At 43.1% G+C, this 23,844-nt stretch overlaps 1 protein-coding gene and 1 long non-coding RNA gene across 4 annotated transcripts in view; one reads left to right on the top strand and one right to left on the bottom strand.

Moving 5' to 3' along the window:
- Positions 1-12,450: 12,450 nt before the first annotated feature.
- LOC144261492 (uncharacterized) lies at positions 12,451-18,862 on the bottom strand. 2 transcript variants are annotated; one of them, XR_013345309.1, is made up of 4 exons: positions 18,747-18,862; positions 18,247-18,598; positions 16,819-16,879; positions 12,451-12,906 (listed from the first exon to the last, which is right to left on the bottom strand). It is a non-coding gene; the product is annotated as an uncharacterized LOC144261492 (long non-coding RNA). The 2 variants fall into 2 exon arrangements; XR_013345310.1 differs by having other exon boundaries at positions 18,715-18,831.
- A 2,081-nt stretch (positions 18,863-20,943) lies between these two features.
- The window catches only part of CTNNB1 (catenin beta 1), a 32,581-nt gene continuing 29,680 nt past the window's right edge, over positions 20,944-23,844 (top strand). Inside the window, exon 1 of one of the 2 annotated variants that reach the window (XM_077811127.1) lies at positions 20,944-21,099. The gene's annotated coding sequence lies outside the window, so the exon portion shown is untranslated. The remainder of the gene's footprint in view (positions 21,100-23,844) is intronic. The other variant, XM_077811125.1, reaches the window with a different exon arrangement.

Below are 23,844 nucleotides of genomic sequence, written 5' to 3'. Positions count from 1 at the left end.
CCCCAGTCTGGGTTGAGAGAGGGAGAGGCCAGTGTGGTCTGATCCCACAGGATTCTGCAATGCTGTAGTAGCCAGTAAAGGCCATTGCTGTGCAGGCTTGAGTTAGGGTAGCCCTGGATAGATAAAAGTGTGAGCTACCACTCCTCTGCCATGGTACCAATGCAGGGATGGATCTGTCTCCTCGTGTTTGAGATTTGGGGCCAGGGCTGGCCTTAACATGAGGCGAACTGAGGCGGCCGCCTCAGGTTCCAGACTGTGGAGGGCGGGGTGCCACTAGGACCCAGAGTGTAGAAAATTGTGTCTGTTGCTGGTGCGTATGTATTCTCTCTGCTCTAGATGCACGGAGATGGTGGAGTGCTGTGCTGGAGGAAGGAGGGCACAAGAGACATAACAGGCAGGCAGGAGAAAAGGTGAGAGGGAATAACAGAAAGCAGCAGGAGCTGCAGGGAGAGAGGAGGAGGAGCCTCTTATGTACCTCTCTAGCACCCCCAGGAGCCTGGACTGATTAACACCAACTTCTCAGGGAGTTTCCTGCTGCTTCCCTGAACCCACTTGAGGAGAACAGGCAGTCAAGGACTGAAGTAGTAGGAGCCATTTAGGCACTTAAGACACTGATATCTTCCCTCACTCAGGCCCTGCTACCAGCCTGCTTATTGGTCCCCTTCAACTGAGTGTTGAGAGCCACTATAGCTGGCACAGAACAGCAGTCATGAGTGAAAGAAGAAAACACCCCTCTGGGGCAGCATTCAGAAAAAGAAAGAAAGCAAAGGAAGCTTTTCTATCTAAGCAGGAAGGAGGTCTCCTGAGATACATAGACACAAATGTTCACGGTGAGCCTTCCAGCCCCAGTCAGGATGTAAGTGGTGAGGCGATGCCTGATCTTCCACTTAGTCAGAGTGCAGGTGACCTGGCAGCTACTGCAGCATCCATATCTCCATCTCAAAAGGGTGTAACCATGCCCATTCCTGAAGAAAAGTGTAGATCAGAGAAGAGTGTGGTGGAGGCGCAAGAAACAGCTGCTGCTGAGTTTAGTTCCTTAAGTCTAGATGATCCAGGACTGTGTACCCACTTGAGCAGTAGCCTAAGGGACTTCCTTGTACTGCATGGGCCACAGCAAGTGAAAAACTTCGTCTTCCCCAAAGACAATGAAAATAGAAGTTTCCATCCAACTCCAAAGGCTGTTCTGGAATATATGTGCACAAATAAGATGACCTTCCTTCCAAATGTTTTTGTTGCTCTGCGCATACTTCTAACACTTCCCGTAACAGGTGCCAGTGGAGAACACAGCTTCTCCAAGCTGAATTTAATAAAAACACATCTACATTCCACAATGACACAGAAGAGGCTGGTCGGCCTGGCAACCATCTCAATAGAGCATGAGCTGGCCCAGACTGTGGACCTTCAGCAGGAAACAGTTCAAATCTTTGCAATCAAGAAGGCACAGAAAGCATCACTTTGATTATTCAAACAGATAAAAATGCCAGTGTTTACGATGCAGACAAGAAAAGTTACATTTGCTGTTCAGGCATTTGAAAGTTAAGTGTTACTTAAAATTTTTGAACAAGGCATTTTAAGTTGTTAGTTCTCCTTTATTGGGGTAGGTAGCAGAGCAGTACCATGAGAGGAGGAGAACAGGAAGAAGGCAGAACTGAGACCTTTCAAAGTTTTGGCCTAAGCGAGGGGGCATGGGGGCATCATTTGAGTTCCCAGCCTCAGGTGCCAAAATGTTGTGGGCAGGCCTGTTTGGGGCTCATTTCTGCCCTCAGATTGGTATAAATACCATTAACTTCATCAGGACTTATGTCCATTATCTAAGGGCCACACTGAGCCAGTGCTGTTTTTAATGGGATGGAGACAAACTGATCACTGAACAGTGTCTCTCTCTTGAAATATGGACTTCATTTCATTAACTGAGCATTTTCTAAAATGAACGGTTGAAAATTAAGATTCATATTTCAACAGGAAACATTTCCAACATCCTAATGGAAGGGGAAAGGCAGCTGACTCCTACTAATGTTGGATTCAGAGTAGCAGCCGTGTTAGTCTGTATTCGCAAAAAGAAAAGGTGTACTAGTGGCACCTTAGAGACTAACCAATCGATTTGAGCATAAGCTTTCGTGAGCTACAGCTCACTTCGTCGGATGCATTCAGTGGAAAATACAGTGAGGAGATTTATATACACACAGAACATGAAAAAATGGGTGTTATCATACACATCATAAGAAGAGCGATCACTTAAGATGAGCTATTACCAGCAGGAGAGTGGGGAGGGGGGAGAAAACCTTTTGTAGTGATAATCAAGGTGGGCCATTGCCAGCAGTTAACAGGAACATCTGAGGAGCGGTGGGGGGTGGGGAAATACACATGGGGAAATAGTTTTACTTTGTGTAATGACACATCCACTCCCAGTCTCTATTCAAGCCTAAGTTAATTGTATCCAGTTTGCAAATTAATTCCAATTCAGCAGTCTCTCGATGGAGTCTGTTTTTGAAGTCTTTTTGTTGTAATATTGCGACCTTTAGGTCTGTAATCGAGTGACCAGAGAGATTGAAGTGTTCTCTGACTGGTTTATGAATGTTATAACTCTTGACATCTGATTTGTGTCCATTTATTCTTTTACGTAGAGACTGTCCAGTTTGACCCATGTACATGACAGAGGGGCATTGCTGGCACATGATGGCATACATCACATTGGTAGATGTGCAGGTGAACAAGCCTCTGATAGTGTGGCTGATGTGATTAGGCCCTATGATGGTGTCCCCTGAATAGATATGTGGACACAGTTGGCAACGGGCTTTGTTGCAAGGATAGGTTCCTGGGTTAGTGGTTGTGGTGTGTGGTTGCTGGTGAGTATTTGCTTCAGGTTGGGGTGCTGTCCAGTAGGCAAGGACTGGCCTGTCTCCCAAGATTTGTGAGAGTGATGGGTCGTCCTTCAGGATAGGTTGTAGATCCTTGATGATGCGTTGGAGAAGTTTTAGTTGGGGGCTGAAGGTGATGGCTAGTGGAGTTCTGTTATTATCTTTGTTGGGCCTGTCCTGTAGTAGGTGACTTCTGGGTAGTCTTCTGGCTCTGTCAATTTGTTTCTTCACTTCAGCAGGTGGGTATTGTAGTTGTAAGAATGCTTGATAGAGATCTAGTAGGTGTTTGTCTCTGTCTGAGGGGTTGGAGCAAATGCGGTTGTATCGTAGAGCTTCGCTGTAGACGATGGATCATGTGGTGTGGTCTGGGTGAAAGCTGGAGGCATGTAGGTAGGAATAGCGGTCAGTTGGAGTTTCTCTTAATAAGGAAGAGATCATAGAGGATTTATGGACAGAAAACATTTCCTCTCATTCCAAAAGAATTTTTCCTGTGGAAAATCCAGAACATATTTATTGTTGTTTGTTATTTATATTACCATAGTGCGCTTACCTCAAGCAGCTCCTGGAAGCAGCAGCATGTCCCCCTCTGGTTCCTATGCACGGCACTGGCTAGGCGGCTCTGCGCACTGGCCAATGGGAGCTGCAGAGCCGACACTTTGGGCAGGGGCAGCGTGCAGAGCCCCCTGGGCGCCCCTACACTTAGGAGCTGGCGGGGAGACATGAAATTAATAAACCCTGAATAGCAGAAGCCCGAGATATTGACAAATGCTAAATTTTGGCAAAATTATAAGCAACTGAAACCTAGATCTTATAGAAGAAACAGGCAACCTTAACAATATATGGTGCTACCCACCCTGCCTATAATTATTATATTCCTCCCCTGCCTTTTGTATGTCACTTGTCATCTTAGATTTTAAGCTCTTAAGGACAGGGACAGTGCCTTTGCATGTGTCTGTATACTGCTAGCAAAACAGGCCCCCCCCAACACTAATTGAAATCTCTGGGAGCTGCTGCAATATAAATATGAATAACAAAAACCAATAGTAATAATAAAAGAGGTGAATTAGCTCTGCCTACATTTAGTGATACCATTGCAATAACGTACACACGACAGTGTGGAGCACTCTTAAAAGAATGCAGAGATATAGGAATAATGTATTGAAATGAACACATTTACTCTACATCACATAGTACCCATTAGGAGACTTTTATGATCAAATTACTATGTGCTTTGTCTTGAAAAAGAGACTTCTCTGGCTTTTCCGCCCATAAGCAGAAAAAATACTTACCATACTCATTATCAGTCTCTTGGCTGTGATTTTCTCTCTGATGTACAGCTGCTTTACTTTGGATCTCAGCTCCAATACAATCTATTAGTGCCACCTTTTCTGTAACAACATCCTATAATCCTGAACTAGCTAACGCTACGGATAGTGTTTTTATTATTGGGCTGAGGCAGATGCCTACCTAGAAATCTTTCATATTAGAGTGGGTTGAATTATTTGATTCGAATATGTGTTATGAATTTAGCCCTTTTTTTGGCTAGAGAATAATTTTAAATTAGTTTAATGAATAATTTTCATCCTATGTGTTTTTTTGTGAACTGTTCACTTTGACCAGTTAGTGAGTGATCACATGGTATTGTTTCTGCTTGATGAACACTTTTTAAACAGATGAATAATGAGTAAGAAAGAACAACAAAAAATGAATTTATGGTACAATTTTTAAAATGAATGAAGGCTTGAGTAAAAATATGTATAGGTTTTGGGTCTCATAATATGTGCCCCTGAATACGCAAGAGTCATCCAACACTTGCAATGGTATAAACCCCCATCACAGAAAACCTGGTTCAGCACTTTTATTCAAGAAAATACTCAAGAATTATTTTGTAAAACTATTTGACCAGTTCTAAAGAATACAGAGCTCTCAAATTATCAGACAGTAAGCCCTGGTCTACACTAGGACTTTAGGTCGAATTTAGCAGCATTAAATCGATGTAAACCTGCACCTGTCCACACGATGAAGCCCTTTATTTCGACTTAAAGGGCTCTTAAAATCGATTTCCTTACTCGACCCCTGACAAGTGGATTAGTGCTTAAATCGGCCTTGCCGTGTCGAATTTGGGGTACTATGGACACAATTCGACAGTATTGGCCTCCGGGAGCTATCCCAGAGTGTTCCATTGTGACTGCTCTGGACAGCACTCTCAACTCAGATGCACGATTGTTTGCCGTTGCTCTGACGCAGGGAGGGGCGACTGACAACATGGCTTACAGGGTTGGCTTACAGGGAGCTAAAATCAACAAAGGGGGTGGCTTTACATCAAGGCTTTACATTTCAGGCAGGACTTCACGGTGGGTTCCAATAAGAAATGGGGTACCTAAGTTATTGTTCTTATTAGAACAAGGAGGTTAGTCTGGCCTCTGATTGATACATGGCTAGATTTACCTCGCTGCATTTTCTCTGTGAGTGACTGCAGTGTGACCTAGAGGAATAAGTCCCCTAGACGGGGGCGGGGCGGGGGGAGGGTTGCAAATAAGTACAAAACTAATCTGGTCTATTTCTTGTTTTGATACGCTCCATCTATCTTTTACATCTTTGGCTAGCAGCAGACAGTGCAGAAGGACTGCATGCCATCCACATCTCATGGCTGCTCGGCAGAAGATGGTACAATAGGACTGCTAGCCATCCTCATCTCTTGCCTTCCCGGCAGAAGATGGTACAATACGACTGCTAGCAATCCATATCACCTGCCTGCTCACCATAAGATGGTTCAATAGGACTGACTGCAGAACTAAAGAGAATGACTTGATCAAGTCAGTCCAAATTTAGTCCCTGCACCTATGTCTGCCCAGGCGCTCCTGATCGACCTCACACAGGCGACCAGGAGCACCTCGGACATGACGATGACGGCTACCAGTCCTACTGTACCGTCTGCTGTCACAAGGGAATGGGTTGCTGCTGCTGTGTAGCAATGCAGTACCGCATCTGCCAGCACCCAGGAGACATATGGTGACAGTGAGCTGAGCGGGCTCCATGCTTGCCGTGGTATGGCGTGTGCACAGGTAACTCAGGAAAAAAGGCGCGAAACGATTGTCTGCCCTTGCTTTCACGGAGGGAGGGAGGGAGGGAACGGGGGCCTGACGATACGTACCCAGAACCACCCGCAACAATGTTTTAGCCCCATCAGGCATTGGGATCTCAACCCAGAATTCCAATGGGCAGCGGAGACTGCGGGAACTGTGGGATAGCCACCCACAGTGCAACGCTCTGGAAGTCGACTCTAGCCTCGGTACTGTGGAAGCACTCCGCCGAGTTAATGCACTTAATGCACTTAGAGCATTTTCTGTGGGGACACACACACTCGAATACATAAAATGATTTCTAAAAAAACGACTTCTATAAATTCGACCTAATTCCGTAGTGTAGACATACCCTAAGGGGCAAAAAGGGTGAATACAGATTGATGCGGAGGGGAGCAAGGAAAAGTGTCATCTCTCCATCATGTAGGTAATACTGATTTTTGTAAAGGCCTTGAGGGGCAGTTTTCATATTTTAGGTACAGGATCAGATACAAATGTCAGATACTATGTGACTCAGACAGTTGAAGTAAGGAAACATTGGAGTCTATCTGTATTTTTATTGTAAGTATTATCATAGAACCATAGGGTTAGGAGGGACCATAAGGGTCATCTAGTCTAACCCCCTGCGAAGATGCAGGATTTAGCTCTCATGGAGAATTGTTAGATGCTTATAGCACTGAATATTTGGAAATTAAATGGGTCTGAAAGCAAAAAAGAGTTCCAGATGTTATTTGCAGATCCACAAGAAATGTTTAGCTGCTCTTTACTGACAAATGCAATTGGTTAACACGTTACAATGGAGAGGTGCGTGCCACCCATCTCTGGTACTACAGGATCAGCAGGGGGACTCTCTCCAACAACAGTGATCTGCAGGGTGGAGTTGGAGAGAGGAGGAAGGTGTTGAGGCCATTGACAATTTGCTCTCCATCCCTCCCTCTGGGGGGCAGGATGTAATGGGAAGAGGGCTGCTTGCAGCCGGAAAAAAGATCAGGTTTCTGAGATCTTCAAAGGAGAGTCTGTTGGCAGCTGACTCCCGCTTTCTACTATTAGGATTTTTCTGTATTTGCACTGAGGATCCCTACCCCTGCCAGACCTCCTAATTAGCTCCCTCTTCCTTCTATAGCATGAGCTCAGTCATATTCAAGGCCCCTTGTATTGTGTGCCACATCAGACTTAAATTGGGAGGCCTCACTGCATTATTCATGCAGCACAGCTGTACTACATTCTGCACCGTTATGCAGCAATGCTAATTGATTACAAAAATCATTTGATAAACTGTGTGGCTCCTAAATCGGAACTGGGGCTGCGGGTGTGATGGGTGGTGGTCAGGCAGTGGCAAAAGCAGCAAAGCTGGGAGGGATTAAGGAAGTAGGTTGTAGAAGGGAATGGCTGCCATCCAGGGCTTCTAAGCGAGGAGCTGCACTACCAGGGCTTGCCCTATGACACCCCCAGTGCATTTTCCTGTGCAAAAATAAATGTTTGTCTGTTTAGCAAAACTGACATGAACACTGAGGTGAACCAGCCTGCAGGCTACAGTCTCAAAATTCAGTGCTGACAAGAGCACTTCTATAGCACCTTTCATTGAAGGACACAACCACACACCACACACCAAAAACACTAACTCAGGAACCTATCCTTGCAACAAAACCCAATGCCAACAGTGTCCACATATTTATTCAAGTGACACCATCATAGGAGCTAATCACACTAGCCACGCCATCAGGGGCTCGTTCACCTGCACATCTACCAATGTGATATATGCCATCATGTACCAGCAATGCCCCTCTGCCATGTACATTGGCCAAACTATAAGCAAAAGAATAAATGGACACAAATCTGACATCAGGAATCGTAGCATTCAAAAACTGGTAGGAGAACACTTCAACCTCTTTGGCCACTCAGTAACAGATTTAAAGGTGTCAACAGAAAAGCTTCAAAAACAGACTCCAACGAGAAACTGCTGAGCTTGAATGAATATGCAAACTAGATACCATTAACTTGGGTTTGAATAGAGACTGGGAGTGGCTGGGTCATTACACATATTGAATCTATTTCCCCATGTTACATATCCTCACACCTTCTTGTCAACTGTATAAATGGACCATCTTGATTATCACTACAAAAGTTTTTTTCTTCTGCTGATAACAGCTCATTTTAATTAATTAGCCTCTTATAGTTTGTATGGCAACTTCCACCTTCTCTGTATGTATATCTATCTATCTTCTTACTTATATGTTCCATTCTATGCATCTGATGAAGTGGACTGTAGCCCATGAAAGCTTATGCTCAAATAAATTTGTTAGTCTCTAAGATGTCACAAGTACTCCTGTTCTTTTTGCAAATATTAGTTACTTAAGCCTCACAATGCTCGTGGAGGTAGGTAATGTGAGGCACAGAGAGGTTGACCTGTCCAGGGTCACAGACTGAGTCAGTAGAAGAGGTGAGAGTAGAACTCAGAAATCTTGAATTCAAGCCCCCCACCAGATGCAGCTTTGTTGCTGACAGAAATTGTTAGCCATTACCAGGGGCCAAATTATCCCCTGCCTGATCCATGTGTGAAAGTGTCCTCTCTGCCCACATCCTCCCCCCTTTTGTAGGCAAGGGAGGACAGCCACTTCTGCAGCAATGCCCCTGTGACATTCTGTACCTCGGGGGAACACCCTACACCCCCATGTCCATCCTTATAAAATGACTGTATGGTTTCCAATGCAAAATTTGTCATGTTGGGTGTCTTCGGAAGGCTCATGATGCACTGAGCATTGTTGTTATAGTGATGTTATAGTAATTGTTGTGACAGTAATGTTATAGTAATGTTATAGGTTATAATTTCATGTATATAGTTATGAGGCTGAAAATGTGTCTTCATGGCTTAAAATAAGCCCAGGCAAAAACTCTCTAAGAGCAGAGGAGCAGTTCACACCTCATCAAGGTATGTATGGGACAAACCCAGCCCAGACTCACAGGAACAAAGGATGCTGGCCTAGGTAGCAACAAAAGGACCTGTTGGACTCTCAGGTGAGTCACCCCCCTTCCTTTGGTGAGTTTGGGACTGTGATCAGGTAATGCTCCCCTGATTCTGAAGTTGGAGGTGGGGGCACAAAGCCAAGAGGGAAGAAAGGACATGATAAAAGGGAGAGACATTTGCCAAGCAACTGAAGCGCTGATCAAAGGGGAGAGCCTGACTGAAGGGAAACCAGGAAGCCTGTGGTGAGAAGCATCTAAGTTTGTAAGGGCACTGAAAGTGTTAAGATCAGCTTAGAATGTGTTTTGATTTTATTTCATTTGACTAAATCTGACTTGTTATGCTTTGACTTATAATCACTTAAAATCTATCTTTATAGTGAATAAATCTGTTTGTTTATTCTACCTGAAGCAGTGCGTTTAGTTTGAAGTGTGTCAGAGACTCCCCTTGGGATAACAAGCCTTGTGCATATCAATTTCTTTGTTAAATTGATGAACTCATGTAAGCTTGGAGTGTCCAGCAGGCATAACTGGACACTGCAAGACAGTGTTTCCTAGGGTTGTATCTGGGACCGGAGATATTGGCTAGCATCATTCAGTTGCACAATCCAAGGAGCAGCTTACATGCCAGAGGCTGTTCGTGAACAGCCCAGGAATAGGGGTTCTCACAGCAGAGCGGGGTAAGGCTGGCTCCCAGAGTCAGGGATTGGAGTAACCTAGCAAGTCACTGGTCCAGATAACACCAGAGGGGAACGTCACAGCCCCCACACCTCTAGACCTGGCAGAGCTCTCACCACAGTCCTCTCACCACGGTCTGTATTGAAAGAGAGGGAGGTAACTGGCTAGGCTGAAGAATTGGTGCCTATTGTCACCCCTTGAGCCCTGTGGGCTTTACCTGGAAAAGCGCATACAAGGCTGCTGAGGTCAGGTGGGTGAATCTCTTGGCATGGATCTGGCGGGGATGGAGACTAGATAGGGTTGCCAATTTTGGTTGGATGTATTTCTGGAGGTTTCATCACGACTTGATCTTTAATTCCTGGTGACGCCAGGACAATCCTGGAGCATTGGCAACCCTAAAGACTAGAGGTGAGAGCCAATGTAGAGACAAACATTTTTTTTAAAACAAAAAAATGCAACTGTAAACCCCATAAAAATTAGCCGGAGACTCAAGGGTAGAAGTACCATATGAAAGTGCTTTTAACTCATTTGTTAATGTTGACAAGATTTCCACTTGACAGTGCCCCTTTAAAGAGAGAAATCACAGAAATGTGTTCTATGTGATGGATGAAATTCAAATAAAGGCTTTTATTCCTGCAGAAGGACAGGTACCATAGGCCCTGATCCAGCAAAGCACTCACATATGTGCTTAACTGTAAGTATGTGAGTAGTCCACTGATTTCCCTCACTTCTAGGGGAAGGCCTGTTGTAGCTGGTGCTCAGGATCTGGCAGAACTGGGTTAATAGTTATAATAAAATTGAATCTTTAGTCACTCTAGCCCAGCGGTTCTCAAACTGTAGGTTTCAGAGTAGCAGCCGTGTTAGTCTGTATTCGCAAAAAGAAAAGGAGGACTTGTGGCACCTTCGAGACTAACCAATTTATTTGAGCATAAGCTTTCGTGAGCTACAGCTCACTTCATCGGATGCACCTCAAGTGGGTTATAACCCAATTTTAATGGGGTTGCCAGGCCAGCATTAGACTTGCTGGGACCCAGGGCTGAAGCTCTAGCTCCAGTCCCACCTGGGACAACAGGGCTCAGGCTGTTGCCCCCTCTCCACCACACCCAGGGTGGCATGGCTTGGCCTGCGGTCTCCTCTCCTGCACCCCCACCCAGGGTGGCCGGGCTTGGGCTCCGCCCCCCTCCTGGGGTCCTGTAGTAACTTTGTTGTCAGAAGGGGGTCATGGTGCAATGAAGTTTGAGAACCCAGTCTAGCCCATGAAAAGATAGTTTTGTTATATACATACAGCCAGCAATACAATGTATGACTGTCGTATCGTCTTGCATCCATCCATTTTCTCTTCCTCACATATATACCTTCTCTTGAAATAAAGAAACTATACACACACATCCCTTTCCCCTCAAATAAATACTCACCATATGTATGCCAATTGCCACTAACACCTGCTATATTTTTCTTTATAGTGACTAGGAATAGGGAGAAAGGATGCTCCATTGATTGGGGTCTAGCCTAGGACTCAAGAGACTTGGGTTCAATGTCCTGCTATGCCTCCTTCTTCTGTGACTGAGCAAGTGATTTGGGGACAGAGTTGTCAAAGGTATTTAGATGCCTAAAGATGCAGATAGGCACCTAGTGGGATTTTTCAAAAGCACCTTGCTCCCTTCAATGGGAGTTAGGCAGCTAAGCCCTTTAGAAAATCCCAACAGGCACCTATCTCCATCTTTAGACACCTAAATACCTTTGAAACTCTGTCCTTTATACCTTTTACACCTAAATACCTTTGAAACTCTGTCCTCAGTTCCCTATTTGTAAATTTGTGTACACTGTGAGGTGCTCAGATACTATGTTTTCTATCTAAGTACTTTAGATAGAAAACAAAGTTACAAATTGTTGACAAGGTAACTATTTCTGCTCCAGAATAATGATAGTATAATTCCTGTTCTTGAATAACATAGTTATCTTTTATTCCTTCAGTCATATTGTACTGTCAGTTTTTAATCAGAAGTCCTATTGAAATCAACTGAAAGCAAAACATGGCCCGCTATTGGGAACAAGACAATATCACTCCATCTTATTTTCCTGGCTAAGAGCTTGATCCTGAATTACTTCCAAATCAGATGGGGTTTTTTGGTGGTGCTCCCAGGATGAAGCCTAACGTTGCCCATGTTATAGTACCAAGTTTACTGTGGGAGAAGAAAAATTATGGACTTGGATTATAGAAATATACATTTTGTGCAGAAGTTTGAGAAAAAGTATCTTGGTTTTTGTTTTATGGAGCTACATATGCAAATTAGTGGTACATTTTAATAAATGGGATAATTCTTTTTTGGAATATTATAATAAACTGTTATAGACATTACCGGAATATCTAAAATATAGGGACTGATCTTGCAGTTGTTACCCTAGCAAAATAACTATTGGCATCAACAGAAGCTTGGTGTATGTAAGGACTTAAGAATCAGGCCCTTAAAGTGGATGGGAAGAAGCAGGAGAAATAAAATAGATTCTGACACCAAAGCTTTCATATAAACCAAGAAAATTTCCCTGGTACAGTATATAGATCTTTGAATAACTGATGATTGTAGGTATTTCTCATTAAGGTACTAGGCATACAAATTCTAGTTTAGGCCCTATTTATGCAACCCTTACTCATGTTCACATGAGTAATACAATTAACTTCATCAGTAGGATTTCTCATGTCAGTAAACAGTTACCAATGTGCATAAGGGCAGCTCATCAGGCCTTTTAAGAATATCTTTTATGCATCAAACCTCGCAGCCAACTCAGAGTGCAGTGCAAGTGGTGTTTCAGCATCAAGGTTCCCTCCAAGTACTCACTGGTAAGTTAAACAAAAATATAGATAAAATCTATGCAGTCTCCAAGAAATTAGTTTTATAGTTCCTGTTAGGATACACACATTATTACTTTTGTTAGATTACAGAAAAAAAATTTTAAGTTTACTCAGTGAATGAGCAATCTATTAAAATACACAATATACAACTCTTTGCTTAAATTACATTTTCAAAAGAGTGCAGTGTACATTGTGGTAATGAAGACAGAAAACTAATTTCCATTAGTAGAATGTTAATGAAGAAAAATCAGCACAATTTAGTTCTAAACTTCAGCCTTAGTTCAGCTTCTTCACAAAGTTTCAGGCAATTACGTCTGTATGTTCTTCTTCTTACATGCACAAAGTTAATCATCGCACTGTGGTGCAAGAATGAAAATGGACAGTTGCTTCTGGGCAGTGTAGCTTCACTCAGCCTCCTGTCCTTGTAGTCTTAGCGTGCTGCAGTGTGTTACTTGGCATATTTCTGAAAGGTAAACTACAACCGGCTCCCATTAATACTGTTTATCAGAGAGGAGAGTAAAATTCTTCATCTAATTCACTGCAGATTCTATAAACTGAACAGCAAATACAATTGCTTTTCTCTACTATAAAGTAAATGGAAAATATACAAATTTGCATCACTTACTCTTGAGATGCTTACAACCCACACCTTCCCAATTATACATATGCAATATCTCAGTAAGTCTTTACCTACAAAACTCTGGAATACAGAAGGTTAGAGATGATTGGTGTAATTTAATATATAGGCAGACATTACATCTTCAAGCCTGGACATATCACAGGAGCGTCTTTAAATATATATACATTTCTACTAGGGTTTTTAAATTGTCTGTTCCACTTCTCTACTGATGGCTAAAATGTTCAGGGCAGAGGATGGTCTTTGACAACAGGCACACAAGATATTTATAACAACAAGATATTTCACTCTGCATTTTGTTTTAGCATGTGGGGAGACTTGTAATTGTATTCAGACTTGAAATGGTTTGGGTTATGCAGTTCAGAGCACAAGCACCTGCAGCAAATTAATTTATTGTAGCACATTAATTATCTCCTAGCTTCTATTTAGGCTGCAGCTGTTGCTATTATGTTAATAATATTTTTATAACCACTATACACAACAGGTTACGGTAATACTAGAAAATTCTTGGGGTGGGGCGTGGGGTTTTTTAATTATTATTTTTCAGAGCAAAATGGGGAACAAAATTAAACACACAGGCATCCATCAGGCATTTAGCGTTCTATTTATTAACTGATTTGAAAGAGAATGGGTAACTGAAATTAGAAAAGAATAACAATAGACAAAGATGGCGCGTGCAGAATTTGTGAAAGCAAAAAAGAAGAAGAGGGGGGGAAAAAAGAGAGAAAGAAACACCGCACACCGCAGTGCTGGGTGGTGAGAGTTCGGGTGGGGGTGGGGAAAATGCTGCAGTTTTCATGAAATAATAAGGTGGAAAAAAAGGCATACAAAGAGTAGGTTTTTCATTGTCTGTAAAATATAAACACAGATGAATTCTGTCTTTGGTTTGTTCATGCTTTTCACTCTGCACAGCAGGGATGTTCTTAAGAACTTGCCCTCTGCGAAATTTCACTAAATGGAAACCGTGGACCCTGCATGATGTGATTATAATCACACCAGCCATTCTTTTTACATAATTTTTTGTTTAAAATCCAGTAATGCTTCTTGTTTTTAAAATATATATTTATATTTATATGTCTGGCTAAAACTACGCTGTTTTACGTCCTTACAGCAAAGTGCGAGCTGAAGGTATAACTGGCTATATCCCATCTACAAATCTCAATGGCTCAAAAACAATATGAAAATTTTTAGCTTACAAGAACATGTCTGCTGCCTGCAGTCACTGCAATAGCTCACCATGTTGCCTACTAACCAAAAGATCAAAAATTATCGATTTCATGGCGCTGTGTGCTCGGGATAGGAAAGCTACTTTAAAATTTGCATTATTTAAGAAATGAATTAAGAGAAAAGACTCATGTTTTAAAACACTTTGGAATGTAAAAATGGGTTTATGTTTTAATCTTATCAATGATTTACTATAATTCTATTATTTTTAGCAGCTGGGGTCTGGAAATGATTTTTTTCCGATGAATTTAGGATTTTGCCGCAGTATACATCTGCAGTCCCAGAATCCTCTGGTAAGATAATCCCTCTTGCGATGGGGAACGCCTTTAACCTTTTCGTGAATGAAAAATCTGCAACCATTTTGAAATAAAAAGGGGGAAAGAATGATGATTTCTAAGAGCTGGAATGATATTTACTCTGCATTGAAAGAACACTGAAAGGAAAACATACTGTAAGCGCTTTGTGTCATTTGAGTATCTAGTTGTTGTCTCCATTACTCATACTCTTTCAATGGTGACCGTAAATACTTACTTCTAGAGTATGGTGATAACCATATTTCATGCTGCTAAGAAATTCAGAACCAAGATGTAAGATATATACTGTTTGTTTTGTATAATTACAGACCTGCCATGAACTAATACTGCAGACCCAAATGAAAGTTTTCAGAGCAACTCCCATTGAATTTGCCCAGCGGATTCTTAGTTACTTGCTTCTGTGAGAGTAGCCAACTTTCTAGATTGACAAGAGGTATTTACAACTACTTAGCCTTTGCAGCTGGAAAGAAATCAAAAGATTAAACTGAGCTATGAGATGTACTGCAAATCTGAACTTCTCGTCCAAAAATAGCCTATCTGGAGGTCTGTTAAATGAAACTCTTATCCTGATGTCTAATATTTTCAGATTACATATTAAATTAGAAAAATCTGTCCTAATCACTCTTAAAAAACAGGACTGAAACTGAACTTTTTAAAAACACCAACTCAATTTTTAAAGTGTTTTTCTCTCTGATCACATATAGCGTTCTTCTTTCTACAGTACTGACATTTAAAGGGTTACCCATATGAAAAATAAATGGCTTCTTGTGGATGGAGAGGAGTGGGGGAGAGGAGGTAGGTATTGCACCTTTGTGTCTATTGTTTTAGTTTGTTTGCGCTAGTTTTTCTGCAAGGCTGAGTGAACACAGCAATCACACATTCCTTTAAACTAGGAAGGCAAGGTACATAATCAGTACGAGTCAGGCATATATTTATATACATTTTTAAATGAAAACTTGGGTTCTGTGGGATACTAGATATGACAAAATTCAAAGAGAACAGACTTGTGGATTTCTGTTGGTCTTGATCATAATTATCCATGATTAATATTATAAATGCAAAGCAATTTGTTTATTAATTTGGTTAGTAGTTAAAATATATGTATTTGGTAAGGGCAAAACTTCCATTTCGGTTTGTTTAGTTTTGCAGTATCTACTGCTTAATATGCCAATAATCGGATATTGTGATGAAGAATGCCTCAGCTGCTAAATCAGTTAAAGACTTTTTCAGTTTCTGAAACACATCTGAAATATACAGTTAAACTGCTGTTGGCTTTCAGACAAATTAAGGTGGCTAACAGAAATGTTGCATGTCTCTAGAAGAAAAACATAAAAATGAAAGAATAGTACAGAAAGAACTGTATTGGTCATTGATTACTATTTCTGGTCACTAATAACTATTTCTAATATTTGGAACAACACCTACAGAGTGCTCTATTTTATGTAATTTCAACCAACTAACCAGCTGTTTTGAACTATCATTTTCACACTAATTTATTAATGTTTTACGGTCTGCCTTCATTTCAAGAAGATGATCTACAACTATGATATCTGCAACATTTTTTGTCTCATTATTTTACGAGAAAAGCAAACCTAACCAAGATCTCAAACTTGGCTAATTCTTTATTTTTCTTTCTTGTTTAAAGTATCTGCTAACAGTAGTATTTTACCAAAGTTGGATCTGGCTATCGCATTTTTGCTTTACTACAGCAAAGTTTTTGTCTTGTATTAATAAAATATATTTCCCAACTATGCAGCAAACATTACATTACTTAATCCTGTGTCTCAAGTAGAATGTTTGAACACTACAAGCATTTGCTTTATTTTTTCTGCCCTTCCATGTGTTCCAGGAAAAGTGCAAATATGTTTTTATACACCGCACACTTAATTTCAGTGGAAGAATTTTTTTTTAAAATGTCCAACATGCTGCATTGTGGTGTTGCTAAACTGAACACATAAATATTAGCATTTTAACAGTATTGTAACGGAGTCTGTAATCTGCATCTAAAACGTGCACAGTTAGAAGCTAATTACTTTTTACATCTGTATGGGAAATCAAAGATTCCGGCCCAGTGACTTAAATATAACTTTAATTGTTCATTCTGCTTTGAGTACGTATTAGTACCATTGCTACTTATTCTTTACTGTGTGCTTTAAGACGACATAGCTATATTCCAATATCCTTAGCAAGAAAGGTGACCAACAAAATTTACCTTTATCCATTTTTTTCCTGTTTAGCTGCTCCCTATTGTGGTGTGGAGTTAAAAGTTGACTCTGCAAAAACAATGCCAAGGATGTAAAAAAAATGGCTAGGAGACTTGAATCATTATTTTTTAAAATTTAACCAAGAAGTTTTCCTTTGCAGCGAAGATTTCTCACTGCAGAAATACACAATGGTCTTGCTAGAAGACTGTTTGACCTTTTTTTTAAAGAAGTCTGCAGTGTAGTCAACTAACAAACAGTTACCAAAACAAATCTATTAAAGTACTAATCAGGTCTTAAGAAACTTTTAAAGCTATATATATATATATATATATATATATATATATATATATATATATAATGAATGCTTGTGGGCTGGGAAGACAATAAGTAGACATTGTATATAGTCTATTGTTTATTGTAAATTCATTAACTGAAGCCCTGCATTCTAATAGCCAAGACAAAATGTTTCCCTTTTGCTATACCCTACCCTATTTTAGAAACATTTGTAATAAAACACAGTGATATTACAAGTTAAAGTAAATTGCAATTGTAAGACTTACATATAGCTATTAAAGCAATGGCTCTTCTCAGCTAGCTCCACAAAACAGAAAGTATCTAGTAAATAGTTAACTGCTCACTAACTAAATAGTGCTAAACCAAACCAAATCAAAATATTAATTGCCTGTGCCTCCATACAAAACATAACAACTCTGAAATAAACCACGTACAGATTAAATGGCTTAAAATATACAATATTATAACTCCTCTTCAACTCACTATAAGGCAACACAATCTGCTGAAGGCCTTCTGATATTTATAATTTTAAAAAGTTTTTAAACCTCCTTTAAAAGAGGATCATTCCAATGGTCCTCCTCATGTCAAAAAGAAGAGCAGTCCACAGTCCTGAGGCCAGAAGCAAACAGACTACCCTTCCTGGAAAATCCAGGCTCCAGCAGCCCTGTCCCCTCAGGCCTCAGGGGGTAGGACAGCACACAAAGAGACTCTGAAAGGTATCTGGGACCATGCAGTGCATCAAGGGCATTTGACTGATTCTACTGTTGTTATCAAGGACCCAAAGGAATTGCTTGTAGTGAATTTGATAACAACACTTTCACTGAAACAGCACCTTTCATCTAAGAATCTAAAAGGTGGGTCAGTCAGTAATATTATCCCCATTTTACAGAGGGTGAAGCCAAGGCATACATGATTGATACAGGATTTGCCCAAGGTCATGCAGCAAAGCAGTTGGGGGAAAAAGGAGTTTCACAAAGAAGTAAGCTCTTTTGCCTCTAGCCTCCAACCTAACCCCCAAAACCACGCTGCCTTGGAGAGCTATCATAAAGCAGAATGAAAAGACCTGATGCAAACTGCAATGCCAGTAACGGTGAAACCTTTCTGCCTACAGTAGAATAGTTTTATTAAACAATAGAGGCTACCTCCTGCTGGAAGTCAGCCAGAGTCTGAGTCTCAAACCTTCAGGTCATGATCCAAGAAGAATGTATTTTGCCTGATTCTTGTATTTTGTTTCTTATTGGGGTGGGTCTTTCAGTCAGGATATTCAAAGTAGCTTGCTGTGCTACAGGAGCTATATATTAGCAGCAATATATTAGCTAATGAAAGTGGGTCCCCAGTACTTCCTTAAAATGGGAGGCATAAAGCCCTAACTGCAGGATTATGCACACAGCACATAGAGGCGAGGAGTTGTGTTTTGGAGCTTGGACAGCTTCTGGGAGAATGGCCCCAACAGGCCAATGGCTGCCAGCGCCAGGCTGAAGATTGTTGCATGCCCTAAAATGGAAAGTAAAAACAGAGGCCGTTAAAGAGCCAATACCTTGAAAGCCCATTAACTTATAACAGTAACTTTAAGTCTTCCCCAGGTGAGAAAGCCTCTGCTTTCGTCCTACCCCGGCTCTATTCTGCGGGTGCCCAGCGTTACCTGCCCGGGCAAAAGCGTGCGAGGAGCGGGATGAAAAAAGGGAAGTCGAGGGAGAGAGGAGGCCGCCTTCGCTTCCCCACGTGGCCTCCTGGCACCCAAGCGCCGCTCGCCATTCCAGCCCCGAACCCCACCCCTTGGGATGAGCGAGGCGGAGCCCGGGCGGATGCGACACGACCCAAGGAAAACACGGGGCCGAGCGGAGTCAGGGACAAGGCGCCCCTAATGACCCGGACGCCCTGGCACAGGAAACGCGAGAGCGGGAGCAGTGGGCGATCCACTTTCGTTCTTTCCTCTGGAGAAGACTTGAAAGCATCTTCCCTTCCGACACCAACAAGCGTGCGCGGTCTGAACGCTCCTCGAGGCGACGCTGCAAACAAAGTCCATATTTAGGCAGTTTTGTTTGCCTGAAATATACTTTGTCGGTGCAAAAGCTCGCGTTTGGAGAGATTGCACAATAAATCTCGCCACTGCAAAATCAACTGCCTATTTAAAACATTCCGCTCGTGCAAGATCCCGCATACAAAGAAAGAGCCACCTATTTGTAAAAATATGCTTTGTTGGTACAGGATCAGGTAGGAGCAGAAAGAGCCTACGTGAATTATATCCAGTTCAAGATACAAAGAAAGAGGCCCTATTAAAGAGATGCTGCTAGTGCAATATGATGTACGAAAAAAACCCAAAAACCCTATATGAAACACCCCAATGCAACACCGTGGGTACAAAAATGAACACAACAACCCACATAGGTGAAACATAGTTTGCTAATGCAAAACCATGGATTAAAAAAAAATTCACATATTTTCCTAGCCAACTACGGTGTTGTTTTATTTTAACATAAACTCTTTATTTGTAACCGTGATCTTGCACTGGAGTAGGTCTCATATTGGCTTTTTTGAAATATGGGTTTCAGAGTAACAGCGGTGTTAGTCTGTATTCGCAAAAAGAAAAGGAGTACTTGTGGCACCTTTTAGTCTCTAAGGTGCCACAAGTACTCCTTTTCTTTTTTTAAATATGATAAGCATATTCTGCCAGTGCAAGATGGTACATGCCAAAGTGTGTAAAACAGTTTAGGATACACGATCCTGCATGCAGAGGCTGAAATACATGTGCAAGATCGCAGAGTGGTAGCTGTATCAGGAAAAACAACGAGGAGTACTTGTGGCACCTCAGAGACTGACAAATTTATTTGAGTGATCCTGCATGCAGTGGAAAAGCTTGTGTAAGTCATAATATTTTCCTGTTTTTAAAACTCCTTCAGAAGGCGAAAAATCCGAGTTTTCGCCCACAAAAACCATTGCATAACTATGATACTTTCTTTGGCAACTGCTTCCTGACAAATATTTATAAAGGAATTGCAGAACGCGTTTCCGCCTACGTGAATGCGTCTCATAACCACCTTCCCCAGAACTCACTGCCACTAATTGTTTAAAGGAGTGGCGGACAGGAAAGCAGGGCACCCTGTACCTCCACCAGGGCAAAGTGTGTGCGGACGGGGGGGTCACCGCCTTTTTTTGCAAGCCTTTCTCTGAAACTATTAGTTCTGTCTGTCGTAAATCAGAAAGTTTTCAGTGCTGCCGGAAACGCAAAGGAGCGGAGGGATTATTATTGGCACTGGTCTCCACAACAAGCATTTGGGAAACACTACACCACTTTCTATGGTTGCATGTGAAGCCCCCCCTCACCCCAGCTCGCAAATCCTAAATTTGTTATGGGGGGGGGGGAGGAGGAGTGAGGGGACCCAGATCGCTTGCCAAGGAGTTACTGCCCCTTTAAGAACAACACCACACGGCTGCTCCCCCACCCCCCGGCAGCAACTTCTCTCCCCAGGCAGGAAGGAACCAGTCCCGCTCCCAACCTCCAGAGTGAGGTGTCTCCGCCGCCCCCACCCCGGCCTCATCACACCTCCCTAGCTGCTGGATCACTGCTCCCATCCTGCCTTGTTCTCCACAGCGCCCCCCGCTGTGGCCCCTGGCTCCCCCCTCACCCCCTCTGCCCTGCAACTCCACTCGCCTCCCCCCAGCGCCCTCCGCAGGGGCCAGCGACCCACCGCGGGCGGCGCACAGCTGCCCTTCGTCTCCCTCCGCCCCGGGAGCCGGGCACTATTTCTCCTCCCCCTGCCCTGGCGCTGGGTGCCTGTGGAATGCTGCGCGCCGAGCCCGGCAGCGGCGGCAGGATACAGCCGAGCCTTGCCTTGCCTATAAGAACCTCCTTGCGAGCGACGCCATTTTAAGCCTCTCGCTCGGTTCGGCGGCAGAGCAGCGGCAGTGGAAGCGCCCGGCGCGGACCGACGGAGCCGCAGGCAGCGGCCGGAGACCGGGGCTGGGGGAACCCTGCGCTCTTGCCTCCCCGCAGTGTCAGTGGCGCTTTCTGCTGAATTCCCGCTTCCTCCCCGCCGGCGGCGGCACTGGGTTTGCTCCCAGCCCGGCGGGGGCGCTGGTCGCGGGGGTGGGGGGCGCCCGCCGGGGGTGCGGGAGCCGGGGCGGAGGTTGTCGCCGCGGAGGTTTCGCGCTGGGCCCGGCCTTGGGACGGAGGGCTGCCGGCCCCCGGGGGCGGCAAGGGAGCGCTGCCTGGGTGGGGAGCTGCTCGGACGCGGGGGCTCTTGATTTGGGCGGTCCGGACAGTTGCGTGGCTGGGGAGGCAGGCGGTGGCAGCTGCGGCTCCGAGGCGCCTCTCGGGTGGCTGGTGCCGGGCTGTGGGAGGCTGCCGGGGCCCTGCCTGTGGCGGGGCGAGGCGAGTTTCCTGCACCCCGGCTTTGGGGTGGGAGGCTCGTAGCCGAGCCTGTGGGCTCCAGCCGGGCTTGGAGCAGTGTCGGGCCGATTTGGGGAGGCGCTGGCAGGCTTTCGAGCGCGGCTCGGATAGCAGGAGGGGGGGCGGGCCGCGGGTTCGGGTTTGTTTGTACTGTGTAATTATCCAATAACTAATCTGCTGCTTAACTGCAGGGGCTGTTATCTGTTGCATTGTGGGCTTTTGTCTCAGCTGCATGTGTGTTTTGCAGGAGAGGCTCCTGTTCGTATCTGTGCCGCTGCTGGGTGTCTTGAGTTCAAGCTGCTCCGGAGCTGGGTGTAACCAAAGCGAGTTTAAAACACCCCAAGTAGCTGGAGTCTCGTTAAAGAACGAGCTAGGCGGCTTGGGGCTCTCCTACGTGGGGAGGAAAACTTGCTGGTTTTGTACTGGGCCACTTCAGAATATGCAGTGTGTTGTGGGGGTTCGCCTGCAGAGCTGATTCTTCGGAGGGGAGGTGGTCCATGGACCAATTCTACTGTTCCTGTTGGCTTATATGAAACTTCTAAACGCTCAGGCATCTTTCCTGTTCAGAGCTTTGGGCTTTTTTCCAGGTTGTCTTTTGCCCAAACTGATGTCTGAGTTAGGATTTATTTAAAACGTTGGTCATTCTTGGGACAGCTAGGCTTAAAAAACAACAAAATTTCACCTGGTCTTGGCTCTTTCATTAAAAGAAACTTGATTTAGTTTAAAAAAAAAAAAAACACTTGCAGTTTTTCTAAATGTGTGTTTAGGGAAGAAGTGGATTTCAGTATGATTTTTGGAGGAAATTCTACAGCACCTGTATGCTGTGATAACTGCTTATGGGTTGTGGGTTTTTTGGGGGTGGGGTGGGGGGGATAGCAACACTTTTAATCTTTTAGCTGTATTTTCTTGAGCTCTCCTATATGGAAGGACTCTCTCGTTTTGGTACTCTCTATCTTCCAGACATCTGTGGTCCTCCCCTCCCCCAAAGTATGCATGCAAGTGGTGAATGGAAAGAGGCTGGGCTGGTATGCTGAGCCAGTGGAAGGAAATCAAGGAGGGGTTTTAGTAAAATTGGGAGCTTTGTTTATGAGAGTGTAGTAGATGAGAGTATAGTAGACTCGGTTTAGAAAGTGACCAGAATGAACAGGAGAACTTCTTCTAATCTTAAAAAGTTATTGCAAGATGTGTACTCTTCTGTGTTAGGGTTTATCACTTGGCATGCAAAGTCCAATTGACCGCTAAAAGCCTTGACTGAATTTAAGATGTTTATTTGTTCTGGTTACCTGTCTTAAATGTGGTAAAATGTGCTATAATTTTAAATAGGCCAAGATTTTCAAAAATATGTGACTTATCTTCCAAAAGTACTAGTCTGCAAATCCCATTAACATCAATAGCAGCTTCTGGATGGTGGCACTGTTTGAAAATAAAAAATGTGGCTTTAAGAGCTGAACTGCATGAACTTAATTTCGTTATTGTATACATCACGTGTATGTACTGTAAATGCAAACTCTTTTCTTAAATGTAGGAGGCCAGTGTTTGACTTTGCTGTTTTTATTCAAGCAGTCTTCAAAATTTAATAGTGAAGAGGCTTGAGTCTTTAAGCTGATCCTCTTGGTGTAAATGGGTAGTAGTTTGAGGAATTTCACATAGGATTTTCGCCCTCTCAGGAAAGGGCGGGATAGAAAATGGCCTCTAGAATGAGACAAAAAGCTTAAGTAAAGATGTAACACAAGATTTAATACAAAGTAAGGCTTGACCCGCAAGTTAAAAGCACCCTGTCAGTTTAATTGTAACTCATATCTGTTACACCTTAAAACTAAAATTCTAAAAACTTCATACAGTTTATGCCTTCAACTCTTGTACAACAAAAACTGGAGTTAGCATGTACTAGCATAATGCTAAAGTGATTGTTGCAGTGATTACATATAGCAGTCTTTCTGGTATCAGAGGGGTAGCTGTGTTAGTCTGGATCTATAAAAGCAGCAAAGAGTCCTGTTTCAGAGTAGCAGCCGTGTTAGTCTGTATCCGCAAAAAGAAAAGGAGTACTTGTGGCACCTTATAGACTGACAGACGTATTGGAGCATAAGCTTTCGTGGGTGAAGACCCACTTGGTCTGATGCGTGTAGTGTAGTCTTTCTGGGTTAGATTTTCTGAAATTTAAGCTTCAGACCTAACAGTTTTTCTTTAAACATAAGATTGACTGTATGAAATGATTCAAATTAATGAAAGGGAGAAAAACATCTATCAAAGAGTCCAAGATAGTGTGGGTTTTTTTGGGGGGGGTAGGGGGGGAATGGACATGGGCAGTACCTAATTCTAAAATGCCAGTTCATATGTAAGGCAGCTAGCC

The sequence above is a fragment of the Eretmochelys imbricata genome, chromosome 2 (assembly GCF_965152235.1).
Source record: "Eretmochelys imbricata isolate rEreImb1 chromosome 2, rEreImb1.hap1, whole genome shotgun sequence".
Taxonomy (NCBI): domain Eukaryota; kingdom Metazoa; phylum Chordata; order Testudines; family Cheloniidae; genus Eretmochelys; species Eretmochelys imbricata.
This window is presented reverse-complemented; position numbering and strand designations above follow the sequence as displayed.